We start from the raw sequence: 18,194 nt of genomic DNA, 5'->3' as shown, positions 1-18,194 counted from the left end.
GTTGTGTATCTATACGGTACATGTATATACTATTTTGTTGTGTATTGAACTGTCAAAGGCCAAAGGAGGAGGTCTGGCATCCTACTCTATAACTTTCTGCCTCATTCCCTTGAGACAGAGTCTCACACTGTAGCAGGAGCTAGGCTGGGATCATCCATTCTCTACATCCCATAGCAATGGAGTTATATGGTACTGGGTATTCAAATCCAAGTACCCGTGCTATGCAACAACTACTCGCATCCACTGAGTAATCCTGTAATCTAGAATAAGAATACTATTGATTTGCTGACACTCTCATACCTATGTCTATGCTAAATTGGATCCCCCTGTTTGCCTGTAGAACTAGTCTGAGCAGACCTATAATAAAGAATTAAGCTATCAACAATATCTAACTCTTTCAAGAATTAGGTCATATCTAAAGCATATGAAGTTCGTGGCATTTTTGTTACTCACTAGAACAGAAAACTTGCAGGGCTGAACAGGGTTCATTCTTCTACTTCTAACAGTCACTTGTTTCATAAGTTTACGAAAAATGCAGGACTACCTGCTGCTCTCTGATTACCAACCATAATGAATGGGCTGTGTTACAAATGTATTCTAACTATGCTTTTGACTTTTGTCTACCTGATATCCAAATATTAATTAGGAACAGGCTTAGAATCCTGGAAAGAATGTGGCTATACAAAGAATTGCAATTCTGTGTTATGCAATGACCAAAAATGTGGCATGTGGAAGGAAGAGGACATTGCAACTATGCCAAAGCTACTGTGTGGATGTCATATTAGCAAGGGCCACATCAGGTAGGAACTAGAGTAGGCTCTGTGATGACAGCTATCATAGATATAGCCAAGAAGATAGAGTAAACCCAACATGTCTAAAAGACACACACACACACACAGAGAGAGAGAGAGACAGAGAGATACAAAGACAGAGACAGAGACAGAGAGACAGAGAAACAGAGAGACATACACAGAGACAGAGATACAGAGACTGACATAGAAACACAGAGACACAGAAACAGAGACACAAATATACTTGAATGCAAATGCCTACATCCTGCCATGATTGTAATATTGAATTTACCATAGACATAATTAATTCACATGCTCAAATTTGATTTGTAAAGAAGGGAGGAAACAAAGTAAGTTTTTTTTCTGGGTAGAAATATCTTCAACTGGGGATAGAACTACATAGAAGAAAGGAAATATTAAGAGGAATGAGCTGTATCTGACATGATCTTCTAAAACTCTCCTGGCTTAGTCTGACTGTAAATTACCTAATCTCCTTCAAGGCTTTTACTAATGGAACATGAAACCCAGTAAGGTGTGCAGACTCTTTCCACCTTATGCCCTTCTTCACATCTCCTTTGAGACACTAAACAGGGCAGTCAGTTTATAAGTAAAGAAATTCATGGGGGAAATGAAGCTGAAATTAATATCTGAAATATTATGGAATTATATTTGTCAGTGGATGGTTTAACACATTTTCAATAAGAGTCAGTCATTATAGATTATTGTCCTGATTAGTTCAGAATATTATACAAAGATCAGGGTACTCTTTATTGAAGACAATTTTTATAGAGTATATTTTGATTTCAGTTTCCCCTTACACAATACCTTCAAGTTCATCCTCATCTTACCTCCAATCTGGAAAGCAGCCTTTCTGATTCTCATTTGAAAAAAAACAAGTATCTAAAAAATAATAATAAAATAAGATAAAAATAAGCCAAAACAAACAAACGATAGCCAAAGAAAATCTGTATAGTCACAGACACACATGTTTGCACACTCAGGAATCTCATAAAAAACCAAGACCAGAGCCATAATATATATGCAGTAGACAAGTGAAGTAGTGAAAAAATGCTCTGAACAACATCCCAAAGCAAAGAACATCAAGAGATGCCGTTGAGTTTCATTGCTGTTGTCATGTACTTAATCCTGGCCATGGGTCCAGTCCTTAGGAGTGACTTGTTTACCCAGTGAGACTCCTTTGGAGAACACTCAATTTTTATTTACAAGTGTTTATCAGTTGGAGACAACTTCTGAGTTAAGGATGGAGATATGTGTCCACTTCTCCTTACTTACATCTATCTCTTCTTCCCCACTTGGTTCAGATTCATTCAGTCCTTGTTCTTGCTGCTTCAGTCTTCTTGTTCTTTGTTCATAAGTTCTTTGATTTAGTACTTTTATTTCATGTTGGCTTAAAGGGCCAGGTTGTTTGTTTGTTGTTTTTTTGTTGCTTCCTCTATCATTTCTGGATATTACAGTCTTTCTGCATCCACTTGTACAGAGTTCTCTGAGTTTAGAGGAGTGGGAATTGATGGAGACATCTTATATAAGACAGTGTCCCAAGGTCTCTGGCTGTGGGTCTCTGTATTTTTCCCATCTACTACAAGAGGAAGCTTCTCTGATGATAGCTGAGAAAGACAGTGATCTATGAGTATAGCAGAATGACATTATAAGTTATAATATGGCTACCTTCCTTTAGCAGAACATTAGTATTTGGTTTACCTATAGGTCCATGGGCTACCCAGTCCCCTGGTTCTTGCACATCCAAGCATTGTTGTGGGTGTGTTCTAGCTAATGTAATGAGCCTTAAATCTAATCAGATCTTGGATGGTTATTCCCACACCCTTTGTGCCATTGTAGCACCAGCATATATTAAAGGCATATCACTATTGTAAATTAAAGTATTTCAAGCTGGGTTGGTGTCTACCTTTCTTCTTTGGTAGCAGGCTATAGAGTACCATCCAGTCCTATGTGCTTGAGTCCTTAGGGGTAATATTCTTTCTTACCATCACAGTCTGCCTACATATTGTTGCTAATCTATAGCTAAATTTAGAGGAAGGAAATGAATGAATATATAAGACCTCTTCTAACATATGCAATTCTTATCTATTAATGTAGTAGATATATAATTGTGAGAGTAACCACAAGGTCATTTCACAATGGTATGCATTTCTTATATGTTCATTCCCTTTTGCCTACTGGTATCACAAAATAAATGATATTTACTTATAGATATCTATGAAAAAATCACCTCAGAAAAAAATATGGAGAATTAGTTTTGGGTTTTGCAAATATGTATCTTTCAGAGGTACGTTCTAAGACGATTGTAGCGATGCATACACTATAAAAAGAAATATCTAAGAAGAATTCTAATCAACCCACACTTATCTCCTTGTACAAAGCTCAAGTCCAGGTTTGAGGTATCTGTATATAATTATCTCTGAAATAATTTTCATGTGTTGTTCATGTATTATTGATACAGTATGCAATCACTGGATTTTTCTTGATATACTTATCACGTCTCATAAATTACAGAAATTCCAAAATCTCAGCAGACAGTTATGCCCCAGTGTAGGGGAATTCGAGGGCAGGGAGGCAGGAGTGGGTGGGTAGGTGGGAAAACACTTTCATAGAAACAGGTGAGCAGGGATGGGAACAGTGAGTTTCAGGAGGGGACGGGAAATGGGATAACATTTAAAATACAAATAAATAAAATATCCAATAAAAAGGAAAATAAAGGACAAACATAAACCAATTTTTAATGTTTTTATCTATAAAAATAACAAGGTATTAATTCTACAAAGTTGTAAAATATATATTAAATTTATTTAATTTATTTTTATATGTTATGTTTCCTATATTAGGCTTCTTTCTAAATGTTCTTAACATTTAGACCAAAAATTACTGGACTACAATTTGCATTCATTCAAGTTGTACAACTCAAAGTCTTTTCACAGGTATATGCTGTTATTAAAGTCTTTGCCACAAATGAAAAATAGAACCTTCCATGACTTTTCTACAAAAACTCATTTTCTTCCTCAATCTTAGAATCCCAGTAAAGTAATACTCTCATTTCAACCAATAAAGATCAGTTTGTATTTTGTAGAACTTCATAAAGATCTAATTTTTCTGTGTTGTACATTTTCTGCCTGGTTTCTTTCAGTGAACATGTTATTTTTGGCATTTACATATGGTGTGTTTGTGTCTGGTACTGTCTTCATGCTGTATTGTTCACTTTTTTTTATTATTAATATTAGATATTTTATTTATTTACATTTCAAATGTCTATCATTTTCAAGGTCTTTTACGTTATGATAGGCATTTGAATAGCTTTTGCTTTGGGACTGGTTTGAATAAAGCTACCCTAAAACTGATGTTAAGAGTGTAATTTCATGCATGGCCAACTTTTGTTTTTTAGTTGTTACACACACATTAACCAAACATTTATAATGTATATTATGTATATAAGAATATATATATATATATATATATATATATATATATATATATATATATAATGAATACTGCTCCAAAAGTTTTGAAATGGCAAACATACACTTCATAGAAAGAATACAACCCAAAGAATATAAAGTGATAAGCCACAGTTTTATTAAATAAAAACTTTGCTTTACACATACATCATTATTAAACAAGACACAAGCCATAAAAGAAGAGAAATTATTACTAATACATTTATCTAGCTAAAACAAAATGTGTCAAATATGTGATAAAGTTCTTCCTGTTGAGAAAGCAGCTTCTTCCAAATGGGCAAAACTTTTAAGCATTTCACAAGGTAATGTGTTTAGATGGCTGAAGTGTAGACAAAAGGATGCTTACTGTCACTAATCATTAGGGAAATGCAAATTAAAGCCACAATGAGATGACATTATTTACACATTACCATGGCTATAATTAAAATTACTAATAATAGTAAGGCAGGTGAGGAGATGAAGAAACTAGTGAAGCAGAGAAAATTCTCATGCTTAAGGTGGAAATAGAAGATGCTGCAAAAACCTTAGAAAAATGCTGATAACTTCCATATAGAGTTGAACCCACATTACTGACACTTTCACAGTGAAATAAAGAATGCAAGCACTTTTGTTTTGAAATAAAAATTTTTTGAGACTATATTGTACCTGTTTTATTTACCCTCTTCTTTTTCTTCCTTTCAACTTCTTTTATGTACTCCTCTTACTATATTTCTACTCATGGCCTCTTTTTCTTGGACAGTTTACATAGATATGTTAATATATATACATATATATATTACATACAATATTATATATTACACTATATTATATATTACAATATTACATATTACATATATGTATATATAAACAACTATGTCATTGATGTATAGCATATATAATTATAGCTTTCATATAAATATATAATTATAACATATATATCAACATTTATATGTGTGTGTTCATCACTAAATACATAAATAAAATCTGCTTTAGCTCAGGCCATATGTTCCTTATACATTTATACTTTTAGGGCTACTTATTTGTGAAGTCTATTTCTTGACTCTAGACTGTTTAAATCATCAGTATGCATTCTATCAGTAATAGTACATTCATTTTTATTATTATTGCCATAATAAAAGCCTTAAGATCCATGTGATGATTTAGGTTCTTCTGTACAATTTTTTTATTTCACTTCCATTCCCATATAAATTTAATAGCCACCAATAACTGGCTGAGGTTTGAATTTTTATTTCTTCTTCCTCGATCTATGTATCTTTTATTTATGTACACTGGCATATTAAAATTGCTAGCTCCTTAAAGTTCTGAAACCTATGACTAGCTTACTCTGAAAAGGTGGGTGAAAAAAAGTCTGCTCCAGAAAGTGTAGAGTTTTTATTCTCATGTAGTCAAAACTTTTTGTTTCTAAAATTGAAAGCTTTTTTAAATGTGTGTTTGTGTGTGTTTGTATGCATGTGTGTGTGCAAATATTTAAAAGCATTCATTAAATTATATATATCTAGATGGATTTAGATATGGATTTAGGATTTAGGCCCAGAGCACTGGTTCCTTCCGGTCTAGGCCTGAGCACTGAGCAGATCTTGGGCCCAAGCTCTAACCCCAGTAGCAACACCTACCCCACACATTTAGATATATGGATTTAATCTAAAATTATTTTGTTAGCATGCTCATGAGATAGAATGATTTACTATTTTCTCTTCTTAAAATAATTTTGCATACACACCAAAAAAAACCCCACAGTTCTTTTTTTTTTTTAAAAAAAAAAAGGGTAATATTAATTTCATCCTTATTTCTGCAACCATCTATATGGTGATGCTATTCTTTCTCAGTTTATTTTAGAATTCATTCAGGACAATTTCCATAATGGATAAAATAATTTAGCTTTCTAGATGAATTCACAATTTTTATTTCTTCTATTTTATGCATGGTAATTATTTTTTATCTGTCAAGGTACGTTCATAGGTTAATACAAATCATAATACAGGTGTAAATATTCTCTACTGCCCATCTTCCTGTAATCCACATATTAAAAATCCACACTTATTTTTTAAATATTTGAGCAGAATATCTGTATTACTATTCCACAAGACATCAAAATGATGTGAAATTTAAATGCCAGAGGTGGAAAAGAAAGCTTTATTGGGATTTATCTCTGTAGAATCATTTCCAAATGTCCAATGCTTCTTTTATATTACATTCAAAGAATACAGTTCTTTGCCAGTAAATCTTAAAATATAAAACATTTGGCTCTTTATAGAGAATATTTCCTGATGCTAGCTGAAGATTTCATATATTTGATTGAAATTTCAATAAAGTAGCTTTGCTTTATTGATTTTCCTCTATGAGACATCTGTTTTCAATTAGACTTATCATCATTATTTCTTTTCTATGTGATTTAGATCTAATATTCTTTCTTTCTATCTATATTTGGTAAAATCATTCATTATTGTCATCAGAAAATTCTTGGTTCTTCACATTGTGGTATGAGAATATCACCTAAAAAGTTACCTTGAGAGTAAAGCATAAAAAATCCAGTTTGAAAAAGAAACCAGAAAGCACTTCCTTGTCCTGACATCACCTAATACTTGAAACAAAATCTGCAAAATAAAATGGGTGCAGAGCAGCAGTAAAAGACCATCCACCACATGGCTACATGCTTTGAGAGATTTTCTTGAGACCACTGTATTTACTCAGCCATGGTATGCACTCACTTATAAGTGGATATTAGCCATGAAGTTCAGGATAACCATGCTACCACTCACAGACCCAAAGACACCAAATAACAAAGAAGGTCCAAGGGAAGATGCTTGAATCTTTCTCAGAATGGGAAATAAAATAGATGCCTGAAGTGGATGGGGAAAGGGAACTGGACAGATGAGGGGAGAGGAAGAAGAGAGGGGATTTCCTCCTCCTGGCTATCAGGACTGGAGTTTTAACAACATAATATCAGGCGCAAGATGCTTTCTTTTTAGTTATGGGACAGAGTTTTCCAAGTGACTCTCAAAACATTACATACTATTGCTATTTTCCTTGGTTGCCACTTGCTTTCAAAGATGAAGGTTAGTCTCTATTGCTAAGACAGAATGTACTTAAGACACAGAGCCCAGAGTCCCCGGAGCTCGAACTGACCAGAAAGCTTCTTTACTGAAATAGAATTTTAAGTTTTTTTTTTTTAATTTAGCAATGATAAGAAATGCAGAAGTACAAAAAGATGCCATTTAGGTAGATGCATAGAGACCTTTTTTACATAGAGGCTGTAATTCAGTCCTCTGGCAGCAGCAGTCCTTGGGAAGAGAAGGATATTTTCAACTTCTCAGTTTGTCAACTCTACCTTATTTATAGAGTTAGAAATTCTTAAAATTCTAAAGGGGGGTTAACACCAAATGCTGAGCAGAGTCCTAGTTAGTGTGTGCAATTAAGGGACGATACAAGATGAGGAGAAACATGATCTGGAATAAGCCGTATATAGTTTTCACACAGGACCAAGAATAGTCTGTCTCCACTAGCTCATGTCAGGATGAGCTCCACTCAAAAGAAATATCGCAATTCCAAAGAACCAGAGAATCAAAAGCAAAGAAACCCGAATCCAATTAGAAATGCCATGCCACATAATGAAGTTCCAGTTTAACTATAGAAATACAGGAAGTATAACGGTAACAAAGCTATCCAGATCCAGAAAAAATGTTTAAAGTGAGCGAATCCGACAACCAATCTAGTTGCAACAAGAAAACTGAACACGCCATGAGGAGAGGGCCACAATCACAAAGGTAGGCTCAAAACTGAAACAAAAAATGTAGGTGAAAACATGCACAGTGAGGTATTGTTAGTACTCAAAAGCTAAATACAGATTACAATGACTCAAGTCAACTATTTTGTATTTTGGGTTAGTATCTTTAATTTCATAAAAATTCATCCCTATATAACTGATTCTTATTTTATGAGATTAATGTCACCAGTTATTCTTTTTTGTTTATGTTTATCTTTATTTTTTTACACTCCAGTCGTTATCCCCCTCCTGGTCCATACTCCGACAGTTACCTAACCCATTCCTCCACCCCCATCTCCAAGAGCATGTGCTCACCCCATCCCACCCTACCCACAAGGCTTACCCACTCCCTGGAGCCTCAAGTCTCTGGAGGGTTAGGTGCATCTTCTTTCACTGAGGCCAGACCCAGTAGTCTTCTGATGTATATGTGTTGGGAGTCTCATATCAGCTACTGGAAGCTGCCTGGTTGGTGGCTCAGTATCTGAGAAATCCCAAGTGTCCAGGTTAGTTGAGACTGCCAGTCTTCCTACGGGGTCACATCAACTTCTTCCAGCCTTTCCCTCATTCAACCACAGGGGCTCCCGAATTCAGTGTTCTCTCTGCATGTCAGGGTAAAACTTTTACTTCCTGCTCTAGTTGGCTTCACTCCTAAGAACATGAGTTCTGTCTGCACTAATCAAGGAGGTTTCCAGTATCTTCCTCATTTTCTTTTCTCTGGTATACGGCCTCAGAATTTTCAAGAAAGTCAGCTGGCCAGTTTGTTGGGTTTTATGTCTCTGAAACAAGTTTTTGTTCTTGATAGTTTTCCACTAACTTTTCAAAATATGCATAAACTGTCCAACTATCATGATGGTAATTAATGGAAAACTAGATAGAAGAGGCACATATGTGGAAAGAAAAGGCAAAGAGATATACGTTGTACAAGGCAATCAAGGGTGATGGAGGCTAGAGATGACAGGAGTATGTCTTTTTTTTACAAACAGGGTATAACAAGAGTTCTGCTTGCAGTGATCTGTTTTACTTCATCAAACAATTCGTTCTGAAAGTAAAGATCTGTTATTTTAAATAGAAAAAATTCTAAAGGGGTTATTTATTACAAGGAAGTATATTGAAATTTTTTGGTTTGGTTTGATATTGTACCCAATCAGCCATCTTAGCATTTGTTATTGGTAAAGAGCGTGAAAATATGCCCACTGGAGGAATATGCAGCAAGAACACAGAGGAAAACTTATCCCTTTCATCTAATGAATATAATAATGAAACTCTCAGCCACATCAAGGCGTTTTATAAAGTCAGTAACTACAGAATAAAAATAAGAATAGAGTCTTACAGACACCATTATATATTATATATATTATAATATATTAAAAGTGGACACAGAAAATAAAATTCTTCAAGAAACTTGTAAACAAACTACACACACTAAAGAGTTCTAATCCATGCTCAGGGGAGAGTAGCCTAAGCAGTAATGCAAACGTAGCCATGACGAAGCTAAGTATCATTCTTCATCTTTCCTTAAGATAACAATGATGGAAAAGAGGGCAGCATGGAAGAAGCTGGCAGAGGTGTCATACAAAGACATTTGGATTTTAACATGAATAAAGGGTGACTGGGGATATAGGTAAGCTTATATGCAGTACTGTGAGGATTGTATAGCAGGAGGAAATTTGGGGGATGGAGAAGGTGCTCAAATAGAGCTTAAAATACATTTTTCCTTTTTATTAATTATTTTATTTGTTTACATTTCAAATGTTGTCCTCCTTCTAAGTGTCCCCTCCACAAATCTCTCCACCCAAACCCCTCCCCTTTGCCTCTAATGAGGTGCTCCCCAACCCACCTACCCACTCTTGCCTCACCCTTCTAGCATCCCCCTTCACTGGACCAGCAAGCCTCCACAGGACCAAGAACCTCCCATGCAGCTGATTCCAGGTAAGTCAATTATCTGCTACATATATGTAGCTGGAGTCATGGACCCATCCATGTATACTCTGGTTGGTGGTTTAGTCCCTGGGAGCTCTGAGGGGTCCAGATAACTGAAACTGTTGTTCTCCCTATGGGATTGCAATCCCCAGAAATGCATTTTTAAGTGTTGAGAAATAAAAATAGGAAGTGAATCCAATCCCTGCCACAATTCAAATTTAGCTGACTTTAAAGAAAATACTAATCATGGTAAATTTGTTCTTAACCCTTTCCTGAAAGTAGGAAGCAATCCAAATTCCATATTTCAGCACTGTCCAGGGTTAAAAGGATCAATGATCATACAGGGAATCCAGACAACTCTTTTATAACTCAGTCCAGGGTAGTGGATGGGGCAGAGCTTCAGTGTTCCAGTCATGAAGCACACCACAGCTAAAAGGAATGGAGTCTGCACGCTGGTATGCATCAAATCAGGTAAAGATATCTTATGTAAACTTCATGGGAAAAGGCCCCTTATCTACATGATGACCACTGTGGGCAACCCCTGGAATATCAAATAATGTAGTTATTATTCACTGGATAAATTGCTAAGATTAATGATCTAAAGTTCGAGGTGTCACTGAGAAAAAAGGGAGAGGGAATGAGTCAACTGTCAAGTGCACTCTAGTGGATCTTTCGAGTGAAACCAGATTAACCAAATAGAAAGTAAAATTGGGAAATTAATTATTGACACAGAAAAAAAATGTATACTGTACCGTGATGACAGATTATATAATGCATTATTGGTTTTGGTAAAAAGTATATAAAGTAGAATTTTAGAAGTATACACATAAAATATTAATAAAAGTTACTTTTGATGTCATAGTGTTTCCTTGTTTCTAAATATACATTCCGTGTTTTTTTAAAATATAGATTATAGTGCAAGTTTAAAAGTGCAAAAGGATTTGGAGAATTTATACTTTTGATCCAAATAAAGATGTTGTTTTTTTCAACTGCTCACTTATTTTATGGATTACACTAAACTTTAAGTGGGCCATTTCAATTGGTATAAAGTGGTTTAATGCTCATTTTCTAATTTGTATTTCTTTACCAGAGTTAGTGGGTGGACAGGTGTGCTAACTGGGGCCAATGAACACAGTATTTTAAGTATCATGGAAGCTTAGATATTAAGTAAATGGCTGTTGGAGTGAAAACCTCATTTATATCATCAAATTATTTTCTATGTTGTTCAGAATTGTCTCTGTGTTAAATACACTTTGTAAAAGTTTTTTTTTTTTGTTTTTTGGGGTTTTTTGTTTTTTGCTTTTTGCTCAAACCTCATCTACAACCCTTTCCATCTAAAGGTTTCCAAATGTGGAGTACACACAGGTGACTATTTTCATATTCATGCTCATCTCCTTTTTATTTACAGAATTTCAATCTTTTTACTGGCAGCCATTCCTTCTTTATTTTATGGACACAATTTCTAAGCTAAATGTTTATTATTACTAATATATATGCACCAATTTATGTTCCAAAAAAATAAAAATATAAACTTTGCTTTGTACTTGGAATCTTTGTGTAAATCTGACAATTAGCAACTTTCATTTCTCTTTTAGGGAATTCTTTTCAGGGTCTTTACCTTTTTCGGTTCCCAGGTATATTCTTAAAATTTTTTCAACACATCATAAGGAAAATCCAGAAATTCTGTTTATGCTTTTGCTGGGACAATACTAAAAGAATAATAAGCAGTAAGAACATCAGATACAGTTAGAATAGTATCACTATATCTTTGTGATTTGCCCCTACATTGATTTCAGTATTCTTTCAGTAAGTGTTGGTAGTTTTATACACCATTTACAGTTCCTGAAAGTTATACATAAGTGTTTAGTCTTTGCTTTATTGTGCATCACGTTTCATTTTGATTTTTATTTTCATAATTTTCATTTATGTATTTTAGCAGTTGCTTTTTTTTTCTACCTTCTCTTGGAAGGTTCTTTTCTTTACTTCATGACTTTGGATAAAGGCACAGTTAATTGTTTTTCTCTTTTGTTCTCCCAATTGAAGGGATTTTGAGTGATAAATTTTTTCCCTAAGTGCTATTTTGGCACTATTCCATACATTTTAATATATATATTGTGTTTATATTTTCATTACATTTTCTTGTTCTGGATTCCTTCCCTGACTTGGGCACTTTAAAGAACACTTTTAAAATCATGTATTTGGCACATTTTAATTCCATTCTCATTATCTTGTGCTACTTTAATATATGCATCGTAAAACACAACCTATAGGACATCAGCTTTTAAGCATCATTGAGATGAATTTTTATCCGGTCCTTGCTCCTTTTGAAAAGATGCTCAAACACATGAAAAGCAGGTGCATTTCCAGACACAGCTGCAATACTCTTTCCAACATACAACTAATTTTGCCCTATTACTCATGCTTTTCAAATGTAGTTTAAAATGTTTACACCTCCTTGTTGTCAATCTTATTGAGACATCAATACAATAGTTTCATTTATTATTTCACAGATACATTTTCACTAAATTACAACCGATCATTACTGGGCAACTGATAGCCTATGGACAACAAAACCACATGGTTCTTCATCTATTCAGCAAAGCTTTGATAAATATTTTATAAAGTTACACTACTAATTATTATGCTGGATCCTCAGATATAAGACTATTTGAGTCGATCCAAGATAGTATTTTCCACAGCACATGAAAGTTCCATTAACTGGGTATTTCTGTTCTGGCTTAGATGGTGTTTCAAGTAGTAAGTTTGCCCATGTATTGGAGGAACTCAACGTGTGCCAGTAAAACAAGAGTCATGCCAGAGGAAAGACAGAAGATATATACCAAGGAAGACTGTTTTTGATATTTTGAGGCATAAGCAGGTCACCATAAAGAAGAAACAGTGAAGAGAAGGAGAAAGGGGAGACATTCATTTAATGACAAAGTGAAAACAATAGAGAGACAAATAAAAGTCTAAAATTACAAGAAATTGTGGGCACACAGTAAAGGAAACAGTAAAGCAGAAGAGAATTTATTAGTATATACAATGAATGATGAGTTATCTGTTTCTGGGACAATTTTCCAGTTTCACTGGTTAGGTACTGTAGCTACTGAGGGATCTTTCATACTACATTGTTATTCTGAACTCATTCCACAAATAATCTTCAACTGAATCAGCCTGAATGTGTGTATATATATATATATATATATATATATATATATATATATATATGCAACTTGAAGCTTTCATGTAAGGTTCTAGGCCCAAGGATATAGTGTATCCACAAGACAGCATAAAGACATGCCCAATGATTTTAAACTGCATGCTCTTACTATTACACATCAAAAGAAGATAGCAAGGTTTGCTATTGGACACTTAAGTGTAATTTTTGTGTCCTCTTTTTGCTTATGTGCATTTTCTAAAAAAAAAATAGATAAAATACTTTTAGAATGAAGAAAACAACTAAAGCTATTCAGATAGTCTGGTGACTTGATAAGTAACTCTCAATTCCAATCAATAATATAAGGGGAAAGAGAGACTAATATTCAGGCAGCACAATTATCAAGAGGCAGGCCACAAGAGTCAAGCTGTCACATCGTTTATTAAATGTGCAATTAGACCCATCTTCATTTAGTTTTCCTTTTGACAAAATGAAGACAAAAGTGGTACCTTCCCAATGGGGTTTTTGTAAGTATTAAGTGGAATGATGCTAAGTGAAGCACTCTGAGCACTGCTAGACATGGCACACATTCTCACCGTAGTAGCTATTAGCTAGGGGCAGACAAGAGAGCTACAGAGGGCGCAGCAGCAGCGAGAATATATAGTGGCATAAATATAGAAAAGCAATTCTCAAACTGAGACTGCCTTCCTTCGCTCCATTAAGTCTTGTTCCTCAGCAGGATTCTGACTACTCTGCAACCCCGGAGGACGTGTTTAAGTTCAGGGAGCGGCTTCCCTTGCTTAAATGCTTTACCTCCCTCTCCTTCATTGACCAAGCCACTGAGATCCTGCACTGCTCCACTCTGCCTGAAGCTGCCAGCAAGATGTTTTGTCCTTTGAGATTTCTCATTTGCCACATACAAGGATGCAGAAGCTTACTGATTTCATCATTTTAATATTTCATCAAAACAGCGCAAGAAAGGAATCCTGCATGGCAAATGTGCTTTTCCTTCTTACTTAGCAACAAGCCACATAAACCAAAGAATGCGCTAGAAAAGAATACAAAAAGAAAAAATTATATGATGTCAGGTACATGTATGATGTTTGAGAAGATCAGTATAGTCATGACAACAATATTACCTCAATGTGAAAATCAATTTGACCAGAATATGTTTTATGTATGATGCTGTTAATTAATTACAGCACTATATTTGTTGCCTCAATAGCTTGTCTATGCACAGGTGATATCTGTTTATTTTCCCAAAATTCTCTAGACTAACCTGCCTCATCACACCATTTCCACCTCAATATCTCCAAAGCATGGGTCAGAGATTGGCATATAGGCAATTCATGGCTGTAAAAAAATAAATAAATAAGTAAAGTGAAACACACAAATCCAACCAACAAGATATTATGTGCTCTATAAAAGAATCTAAAGTCTTTAAGACGCTTTGGGGAAAAAGCAGAGCTGTGATATATCTGGGGCGATAATAAAAGCTGACTGACAAAGGTAAGTATTTAGTAAACTGAATTTATTGTTGTTGTCAGGACCTCTCAAGTCTTTGCTATTGAATCTAATATTTGACTCCAAAGCTCCTAACTCGAGCCTTTCATTCTCTTACCTATTTAATTAGTTCCAGAATTCTACACAAGGGACTGGAGGCAATACCTTAACAATATAAAAACAAAGAAAAATCAGAACTCCATGTTCTGAATTATTATTTAGGTTACTGTTTCAGGCCCTCATTAGAATATTACTCTAGGCTAAGGGAAGCTCATAAACCTTATATGTCTTAGTTCCCCTTAATAACTGACTGACATGTCAGCATCAATCTATTATCCAGCACTTTCAGAATGTAGGATGATTTTTATCAGAAACTATTTTCAATTAAAGAATAATTAAGCTATGATCTTACATGTCTGTGTTTCCTTTGTATTATGGGACATAAATGTTTAGTTCAAATGCTGCTTCAGATATAAGGCAAAGGTTCATTAAATGTACTGTCTACTATATTTATTCTACATCTGTAGAGCCCAGTAGGGCTCCTTTTATTTCTCAAATAATATCCAAAACAAATCGTTTCCCTGAACCCTGCACATACATAGCAGAAGTGCAGCTTAGTCTTTTTGCGGGTCTCCCAACAACGGAGAGCAGGGCCTACACCTGACTCTGTTGCCTGCCTGTGAATCCAAGGTAGCTGGGCTGCCTTGTGTGTCCTCAGTGGAAAAAGACATAGTCCTGCAATGACCTGATGTGCTAGGATAGGTTGGTACTTAGGGGAGGGGTCTCCCCCTTCTCAGAGTAGAAGGAAAGGGGTTGGGGATGAGCAATGTGAGGGGGGACTGTGAGGAGGGGAGTCTGTAATCTGGATGTAAAGTTAATTAATTAATGGGAAAAATTATTGGTTTCCAGTTCTGGAAAACTTTCAGTCGATCACACATTTAGATATCAAAGTATCTTTCATGTGGAGTTTTCACAGAAAACCCACATCTTCCTAAGTCATTTTGGTTGTGTCGAGTCTATTGAGGCTGAAGTAGCAAATAACTAGAGGGTGGTGAGGGAGTGGTTCTTTCTTCCTGAGAGCTATGCAGAAGACTTACTTACCTTATTCTGGCTAAAACTCAAGTCATGGGGCTGCACTTCCTTGTCAAGAGCACTTGCAAATACTGTTATTGCTGTATCTATGACCAGTACAATGAGCTTGAAGAACAGCTCTCCGGGCTCTGATAGATCTCTCATCTCTATATAAGGTAGCTACAAGAAGTAGACACAACATTTCTAAGAAAAACTCAGATACCTTGGATACAATCCATCCGTGGAGCCCATAGAGAAACCCTAGCTTCTACCTTTATCTTTTCCTGGACATGGATAAGGAGATCTGCCATTAGTGATCTTTTGTATTTCTCCTTCAAAATACGTATGTGAGAGTGTGTGGTAGGCGGGGCCTGCCGAGACTAGTGAATTTTTTTCCATGTATTTTTTCCTTTTGATTTAAAACGAATCTTCCTGGAGGGTAAACAAGGCTAATGAGACTCTGGATGCTAAAAAATGGAAACTGGCAAGGTTCAGGAAGTTAACAAAATTTGCAAGACTCACACTCCCCTCCCTACCCTAGGCTGTAAAAGCAGTAAGTAATTACTGGAAATAGAAGACTCTCCAACCAGCTGAGCAGTTGAAAATCGGGTGCAGAGCTCCAGGGCTGCAGACTTCCAGCATTATCCATGCTGGGGTAGCCTTTTCAGTGATATAGCTGATGTCAAGGGCTTCATGCTAAGTAACCCCTCTGCAATCCTCTTGTAACTAGCTGCACTAGTTAAATAATCTGCACTTGACTTAGATTGTTTCTTTGGTCTTTAGTAGGTGCCCATTCTGGAATGAATAGTTATTTGTTCATATCTCGCTAAGAAACAGCCCACAACACTCCCTCTTGCATGTGCCCGTGTAATTCTTTTTCCCTTTGAGTCTGTGAGAGACCTGTTCACTAACTTCAAGAAAATTACAGCAGAATAAATAAAATGATCCTTCCAGCAATATGCTATTAAGCCTGATGTCTTTGGATCAGTTGTTCTCAACATTCTTAAAGTTGCAACATTTGAATACAGTTCCTCATGTTGTAGTGACTCCAACACTTGAATACAGTTCCTCATGTTGTAGTGACTCCAACTTTGAAGTTATTTTCATTGCTACTTCAGAACTGCAATTTTGCTACTGTTAGGAAATGAAAGGTATGTCTCTTTGTTTTCCAATGTTAGGCAATTCCTGTGAAAAGGTTGTTCAAACCCACCAAAGTGGTCACAACCCACAGGCTGAGAACCACTGCTTTGGAAATTTACTGGCTCTGATGTTCTGAAGAAGGTGAACTCACTGGAGAAACTTATGGTAAAAGAACAAAAGGAAAGTTCCAACCAATAACTAGTAAATTTATGAGTATATGTAATAATTAAATGATATACTTACAAATTGTTGACTGTTTGATTGGCTTCTTCCAATGCTCCTTTTGCAAAATGCTGTTTGTATCCCCAAAACATTTTTCCGCATGGTACTTTCCTACAGCTTTCTACAAACACACACAAAGACTTTACATACCTACATGTTTAAAGTAAATTATATATCCAGTCATGCATAGTAAGCTGATTATATATGTGTGTTCCAACTCTATGAATTCACCCTAACTTATATCAACATTGTTTTAAATTTTTGCACTGAACATGTGCAAGCACTTTCTTGCCTGCATTCACTAGACAAAACAATACAACAAATATTTTAAAAATTTTATACTGCATCAGTCTCATTAAGTAAGCTGAAGTTATTTAATGTATACAAGGAGGAGAAGTGTACATTAGATGTAAATGCTGTATCACTTTAAATAAAAGAGTTGAGTTTCTGTGAATGTTGATCTCTTTGGGTTTCTCAAAACATATGCCTTAGATAATGTCATATAATTCCAAAAGGTCCCAATATTAAGAAATAATATTGTTCATTCTCTTAATTGAATTTTCTTTCTAAAATGGAAAATCTTTATATTTGTCATTTCTCTATTATTTCTAATATTTTGTTTTAAAGTATGATCACATTAAGACATTTAATAAACTATAGATAAAAATAGATGGTAAAAAAGTAAAAAAAATAGATGATAGATAGATAGATAGATAGATAGATAGATAGATAGATGCAGGAAATTTACTGCATAACTTAGTTATAGATAAAGAAAAATGTAGACAGCTACATGACCAATTTTTGAGCACAGTAATCTTAGTATAGCAATTATTGTTTTCTCTATAACACCTATCATACATCATATATTCCTTTTGTAGTAAATAATAAAGTGTGGTTTTATATAAGGTGGGCTTTCTCCAAATTTCAGAAAGAATCTGGATTTAGACAAAATTCTAAAACCCTGCATCTTCATTTGTAAAATATTGATGTTAGTACTCATTCTTCTATCTCCTTTAGGACATGTAGAGATGATGTGATAATATATTAGGAATTCAACTCTGGAGCAAAGTCTGCAGGATTCTTCTAAATTCCTAACTTGTAGAATGTTTCTGGGTAGAAATAACATAGAAGCAGTTGTA

This window comes from Arvicanthis niloticus, chromosome 12 (assembly GCF_011762505.2).
Source record: "Arvicanthis niloticus isolate mArvNil1 chromosome 12, mArvNil1.pat.X, whole genome shotgun sequence".
NCBI classification, from domain to species: domain Eukaryota; kingdom Metazoa; phylum Chordata; class Mammalia; order Rodentia; family Muridae; genus Arvicanthis; species Arvicanthis niloticus.
Note: the sequence above shows the minus strand (reverse complement) of the source record.